General features: G+C 35.5%; 1 pseudogene; it reads left to right on the forward strand.

Moving 5' to 3' along the window:
• The first annotated feature begins 6439 nt into the window (after positions 1-6439).
• LOC122218525 lies at positions 6440-7321 on the forward strand (annotated as a pseudogene).
• The last annotated feature ends 230 nt before the right edge of the window (positions 7322-7551 follow it).

The raw sequence follows: 7551 nt of genomic DNA on the forward strand, positions 1-7551 counted from the left end.
TAATGATGATGATAAACACATATTTCACGGCTTTGTGATAAGAGGTATGGAAGATAATTCATATATAGGATTTAGAATATTGCCTCCTGCACAGTACATATTTACTAAAAGGTGAAGTATTTTTTTTTTTATTATAAAATCTTAGCAGTTATTTTGTGGTATATACTTGAATAAATAAACACTATTTAAATGACTACTTTTTCCTGATATGCTGAACTTGAATTTTGCATAATAAAATATGAAAAAAATGAAAGAGCATCACCACATATTTAATCACATATTATTCTTTATGTTAAAAAAGAAATTTTCAGGGCACCTGGGTGGCTCAGTTGGTTAAGTGCCTGACTTCGGTCAAGTCATGATCTCATCGTTCATGGGTTCAAGCCCCTCATCAGGCTCTGTGCTGACAGATCAGAGCCTGGAGCATGCTTTGGATTCTGTGTCTCCCTCTCTCTTGCCCCTCCCCCGCTCTCTCTCTCTCTCTCTCTCTCTCAGAATAAATAAATGTTAAAACATTTTTTTCTTTCATTTTATGAAAACTGTTATAAATATTCTAGAAAGACTTAAACTCTTCAAAATATCCTTTTTTTCTCTTGCCTTTCTGTTAAATTCCCTGAATGAGCTTAAGTGACACAGTCTTAATATTTATATGTCTAGGAAATATTAGCATGGGAAAAATCTTATAGGCCCTCTCAATAAAATATTAGCAAATCCAATCCAATGGTGTATAAAAACAATTATACATTATGACCAGTTTATCCCAGTTATGCAAGGATGGTTCCACATTAGAATATCAATTGATGTAATCCATCATATAAATAAACTAAGTAAGGATTATAACAGTATTCTATCAATAGATGCAAAAAAAGCTAGGTATAGAGGGGAACTTCCTCTACTTAATAAGAATATCTACAAAAACCCTACAGCAAATATTATACGTAATACAGCAGACTCCCTCCCCGCCCCCCTCCCCACACACATACAATCTGTGGTTTTACTTTCTGAAGTTTCAGTGACCTGTGGTCAACCATAGTTCAGAAGCAGATGATAGTATCCTAACGCTAGGTCACAGTGCCTACATCATTCACCTCATTGCATCTATCACATAGATATTTTCACATCACCACGGGAAGAAAAAAGGTGAATACAATATAATACAGTTTGACAGACAAAGAGAGACCATATTCACATAACATTTATTACAGTATATTATTATAATTATTCTATTTTATTATTGTTAATCTCTTACTGTGCCAAATTTATGAATTAAACCTTATTTTACTTATTTACTTATTTACAGGAAAATCATATAGATATAGGGTTCAGTACTATCTGGAGTTTTAGGTGTCTACCAGGGGTCTTGAAACATATCCTTTGTGAATAAATGGAACTATCACAGTGAGAAACTCTAAATTTTCCTTCCTAAGATCAGGTAAAAGGCAAAGATGTCCCATCTCCCCACTCCTTTTCAACATTGTACTGAAAGTTCTAGCTAAAGCAATAAGAACAGAATAGGAAATAAAAGGCATACAAATTTGAAAGGAAGAAATAAAACTCTCTGCTCCCACATGACAAGACTGTCTATATGGAAAATACAAAAGAACTGGGGTGCCTGGATGGCTCAGTTAGTTGAGCATATGAGTCTTGATTTCAGCTCAGGTCATGATCCCAGGGTCATGGGATCAAGCCTTGCATCAGGCTCTACGATCTGTGTGGATTCTCTCTCTCTCCCTCTGCCCCTTTCCCCCATTTGCTCCCTTTTTCTCTAAAATAAAAATCTTTAAAAAGAAATAAATAAAAAGAAAATGCAAAAGTACTGACAAAAAAAACAAACAACAAACCCTCCTGGAACAATAATCCATTATAATAAGGTTGCAGTATACAAGATCCTTTGACAAGATTGCAGGATACAAGGTCAATCACTTTTCTATATACCAGCAGAGAACAAATGATTTGATTAAAAAACATAATTTACATGAGTACCCCCCTAAAATGTACTGGTTAAGTATATATCTAACATAATATGTACAATATCTTTATTTAAAAAAAAAAACTACAAAACTATGATTCATACAACTAAAGAAGAATTAAATCATTGGAAAGATATTCCATGTTCATGTATAGAAAGACTCAATATTGTAACGATATTAGTTCTTCCCATCTTGATGTATAGATTCAAAGCAACCTCAGCCAAATCTCACCAAGTTATTTTGTGGAAAACAGCAAACTGATTCTAAAGTTTATATGTCTCTTCTGTTCCAGAATAGACAACAAAACATTTAAGTTGAAGGACTGACACTACCCAAATGTAAGACTTACTATAAAACTTCATTAATTAAGACAGAATGGTACTATTGTAAGAATAGATTAAAAACAAACAAAACAAAACACAAAGCAAAAAACAAACAAAACAAACAAAAAACCTCCATTGATATAGAATAGAAAACCCAGAAACAGATCCTCATAAATACAGACAACTGATCTTTGAATAAGGAGCCAAGACAATTAAATAAAACAAAAAGTGGTCTTTTTGGGTGGCTTGGTTAAGCGCCCAACTCTTGAATTCAGTTCACGTCATGATCTCACAGGTTTGTGAGTTCAAGCCCCACATCAGTCTCCACACTGTCAGTGCACAGCCTGCTTGGTATTCTCTCTCTCCCTCTGCCCTTCCCCATCATGTGCATGTGTTGTCTTTCTCTCTCTCTCTCTCTCTTTCTCAAAATATATAAATAACTTTAAAAAATGGTCTTCTCAGCAAAATAAGCCTAGGACAATTGGACATACATATACAAAAGTACATTTATACACAGTATTTATATCCTTCACAAAAATTAACCCCAAATGGATCATAACTCTAAGAGAAAAATGCAAAACTATAAAACTCCTAGAAAATAACATAAGAGAAACTGTAGATAGCCATGATTATGGCAATGACTATTTGATACAACACCGAGGGCATGACCCATGAAATAAGTAATTGATAAGCTGCATTTTATTAAAATTAAAAAACTTTTGTTCAGTGAAAGATAATGTGGAGAGAATGAGAACACAAATCACAGAAGTGGAGAAAATATTTGCAAAAGACATACTTGTAAATGACTGTTACCCACGATGTAGAAGAATCCTTAAAATCCAAGATTAACAACCACTCTGAGGTAAAAAGAGGGGGGTAATTACTTCAACAGATACTTCAGCTAAGAAGATATATGGATGACAAGCATATGAAAAGATGCGAAGCATATGTTACTAAGAAAGGCACATTAAAAACAACGAGATATCACTAATAACTATTAAAATGGCCAAAATCCGAAACACTGCTGCCATCAGTTGCTGGAAAGGATGTGTAGCAACAGGAACTCTCAGGAATTGCCGGTCAGAATACAAAATGGCCCCTTTCAACTACCAAAAGTAGTTGAAAAGTTAAGCCACACACAAACTCATGCACAGATGTTTATAGAAACTTTCTTCGTATTATCAAAACTTGGAAGCCATCCAGATGTCCTTCGAACAATGAATGTATCAATAGTGGTCTATGCAGACAATAGAATATTATTCAGTACTAAAAAGAAGTGAACTGTTAAACTATGAAAGAACCTGGAAGAACCTTACTACATTACTACATGAAAGAAGCCAATCTGGCTGGGGATGTTGATTAGGGGGCTAGCTATACATGTTTGGGGCAGGGGACAAATAGCAAATCTCTGTATCTTCCTCTCAGTTTTGGTCTGACCCTAAAACTTCTCTAAAAATCTAAAGTCTTGGGGCACCTGAGTGGCTCAGTCAGTTGAGCACCTGACTTTAGTTCAGGTCATGACCTCGCAGTTTGTGAGTTCCAGCCCCGTGTTGGGCTCTGTGCTCGCAGCTCGGAGCCTGGAGCCTGCTTCAGAATCTGGGTCTCCCTCTCTCTCTGCCCCTCCCCTGCTTGTGCTCTATCTCTCTAAAAATAAATAGACTTTAAACATTTTTAAAATAAATAAAAATATAAAGTCTTAATAAAATATTAAAAAAAAACTCACAACCAAATGAATGGCATAGATTTTGTTTATAAACACTGTTCAGTATCACTAACAGTCCAAACATACAACACAGGAAGCTGCCTACTCTGGTTTTTTTTTGTTTTTTTTTTACTTGCTTGAACCAGGAAAGAAACCCATAGTTATTTTGCCATCATCCCTTTCACAAGCCCGTTAGAAATGAGGCCATTATATCCAATCATGCCAGTCGTCACAGAAGTGACTATAGACTTTTGCTGTCTTTGTCAGTGGTAAATTCCACGAATCTTGTGTCTTCTTGATGTCAAGTTTTCACATTAAAGTTGCCAAATTTCTAGCACAATAAGGATGTACTTACAGCTTTTAGAATAAAGCTAGGGCTTTTTTTCCTTACTTCCAAAAATCTCTGAGGTTTAAGAGGAAATAAAATGGCCTTTGATTTACTTCATAATGCAAAGAACATGAAATCAACTCTAAATCACCAACTATAGACACTTCTGTACCATACACACACATATACACACACTGTATTTATTGTAGTAGGTGTAAGTTCATTATTTTTGGAACATTTTGTTGTGTAGTGTAATGGGCATTTTTGTTGTTGTTGTTGTTAACCTGTCTACTTTGTTAATTTGTGACTGATGATTCTAAAGCATGCCAACTAGAAAACGTTAATCTGGGATTTAAGATTATTTTAAGGTAATTCCCCAAATATGGTTTCCTATAAGAAAATTTAATCGACACTCAGTTCAAAAGTAGCATAATCACCATATTTAAATGTCTCAATGATGAACTATGAGCATTCACCAATTGATCTTCTAAATGTTTCCAATCAATAATTTTCCAGCAGTTTAAAAGAAGGGAACTACATAGACAGCATATTTCCTACTTGAGGCACATGTGTTTTATCCATGTACTGTGAGAATACATTATTTTGTGTTGAAATATTTATCCATATTTCTCATTAGTTTGTCCGTGCAGCTGTATCTTGTTCATTAGAGACTGGAAAGTTAAAAAAAAAAAAAAAAAAAAAAAAAAAAAAAGAGACTGGAAAGTTAAAACTTGGCATATTGTGAGAAAGCCTTGGTGTTTCACATTTTTCAATCTCAACTAATATATAGATATGAATCTTGTTCAAATCTTCAAAAGGCACCAAATATATACATATAAACATATATATATAAAAGGCACCAAATATATATATATAAATACATATGTATAAACATATATATAAATATATATATATGTTTGTGCGTATATGCATATATACATATATATATATATACACACACAAATATATATGTATATATACAAATACATATATAGCCCACTTCAATGCATATCTTTTTCCATTTAAACTTTTTTGTTTTGAAAGTTAATCAGAACTTTTTACTATTGGTGAGAATAGTAGATAATGCTATTCTCATTATATGTTTTCATTAAAAGCGGCATGTTTTAATACATTCCTTTGTGGAAAAATTAATCTCATTTTAAGTTAAAAAGTAGGTTTTGCTTTGCTGTATCCTTTGTGTGTACCACATTTCACAGGAATCCTCGATCACAATTGGGTACTTCTTTCTGAGTACTAGGAAAAAAAACAGTTTAAGTTAGACTTAAAAATAATAGTACAAACAGGTACAAAAATTAAAAAGAACACAATGGTAAAACATGAGGAAATGAACTTGAAGGAAGATCACTTGTTTTCAAGGCTTTTCTTTTATCAACTAGTTGCAGGACTATGATGGGTTGTCATTTTGGGGGTTTTGTTTTGGTTTGTTTTTTTAACCAATGACTATTTCTTCCAATTACTATAATCTTCTACTGGAAATCTAGAGACCATAACAGTAAACAACAATAAGAAAACATTTATTTGGTGCCAATTCTCTCCCAAGTGCTCATTTTCTCATTTAAACCTAATACAAACCAAAGAACTAGGTCTTATTATTAAATTTATTTTATACATAAACTGAGGCTCAGAAAATTCCTAAATCAATCAAGCCCATACAACTAAAGAGAGAAGGAACTAGGATTTGAGGTTAGGATTCTCTGATTCTACAGCCCATTCACTTAAACTTTTACTATATTACTTACCTTAGTGTCTAATGTAAGTAGACAGTTGTTCTAAGTGATAATTTAAGGATCCAAAAATGAGGTTTTAATCTCTTAACAGTAATATAAAATACCCCATCTGTCTCAGAAATGACTTGCCTGTCTGAGATGGCCACCCCACTGCCTTCAGAATTCAGATAAAGTTCAAGAATATTAATAATTACTCAACCTAAAGTGTGAGTCCTACTTGTGATAGAAAAACAAGAACGCATACATGAGATCTGTTATTAGTGGCTCCTTTCCCTGCTGGCCTACTTTTAGTGCCACCATAACTAATATCAGCAACACATCAACAAAGAAAAAAATAAAGAAATAGAAACTTGAGAGTCTTTCCAGCCATGGCCTACAGCCACCGTTCTGCTCCAACACAGGTGCTGCACCAACCTTGACCTCTCCATGTTTTCCCCAGGTAAATCTTGATTTTTCTGGGTAGTTCCACTTTTTATTCCAAATTGAGATCCCCACGGGCCCCTTTATTTTCAAAAGCCAATCTGTTTGTATGAGGTTGGTCCATCATGCAAAGTCAAGTCAAGAGATTTTCTTTGATTACTCTATATTCTTCCTTTTCCCCCTATTTCCACACTGAAAAAAAAAATGTTTATTAAAAATCACATAGATTAGGCTCTTACATGGCCTCCTCAGACTTTCTTTGATTGTATCTCGCTTTTTTTCGCAAAAGAAATAAACATGATAACTGTGTTTGCAGCCGCAGCCACGCCCCCTCGCTTGCTAATGCCAGCACCGCCTCTGGGTCGCTGAGCTCCAGCCGAAAAAGGGGGTAAAGGAAGGAGGTCTCAGTACCAGGGCTCCTAAAGAGCTGACTGCCCGCAAATCGACCGGTGGTAAAGCACCGAGGAAGCAACTGACGACGACAAGAGGCGCTCACAAGAGTGCGCCCTCTACTGGAGGCGTGAAGAAACCTCATCCTTACAGGCCTGGTACCGGGGCACCCCGCAAAATTCGACCTTGTCAGAAGTCCCCTGAACTTCTGATCCTGATCCTCAAACTTCCTTTCCAGCGTCTGCTGTGAGAAATTGCTCGGGACTTCACAAAACACATCTGGGCCTCCAGAGCGCAGCTGTTGGTGCTTTGCAGGAGGCAAGCAAGGCCTATCTGGCGGGCCTCTTTGAAGACACCAACCTGTGTTACGTTCCAAACGTGTAACAATTACGCCCAAAGATATCCAGCTAGCACACCGCGTATGTGGAGAATGTGCTTAAGAATCCACCCTGATGGAAAACATTTCATTCTAAAAAAAAAAAAAAAAAATCTCTTCTTCCTGTTTTTGGTGGTCTGAATGTTAGATATCCCCCCCCCCCACCCCCACCATGGGGTCAAAAGTACCTAAGTATATGATTGCAAATGGAAAAGTGGGGGACAGAAATCAGGCATTGGCAGTGTCTCCATTTTCATTTGTATGTGAATTTTTAATATAAATGCGGGGACATAA

Source organism: Panthera leo, chromosome B1 (genome assembly GCF_018350215.1).
Source record: "Panthera leo isolate Ple1 chromosome B1, P.leo_Ple1_pat1.1, whole genome shotgun sequence".
Classification (NCBI taxonomy): domain Eukaryota; kingdom Metazoa; phylum Chordata; class Mammalia; order Carnivora; family Felidae; genus Panthera; species Panthera leo.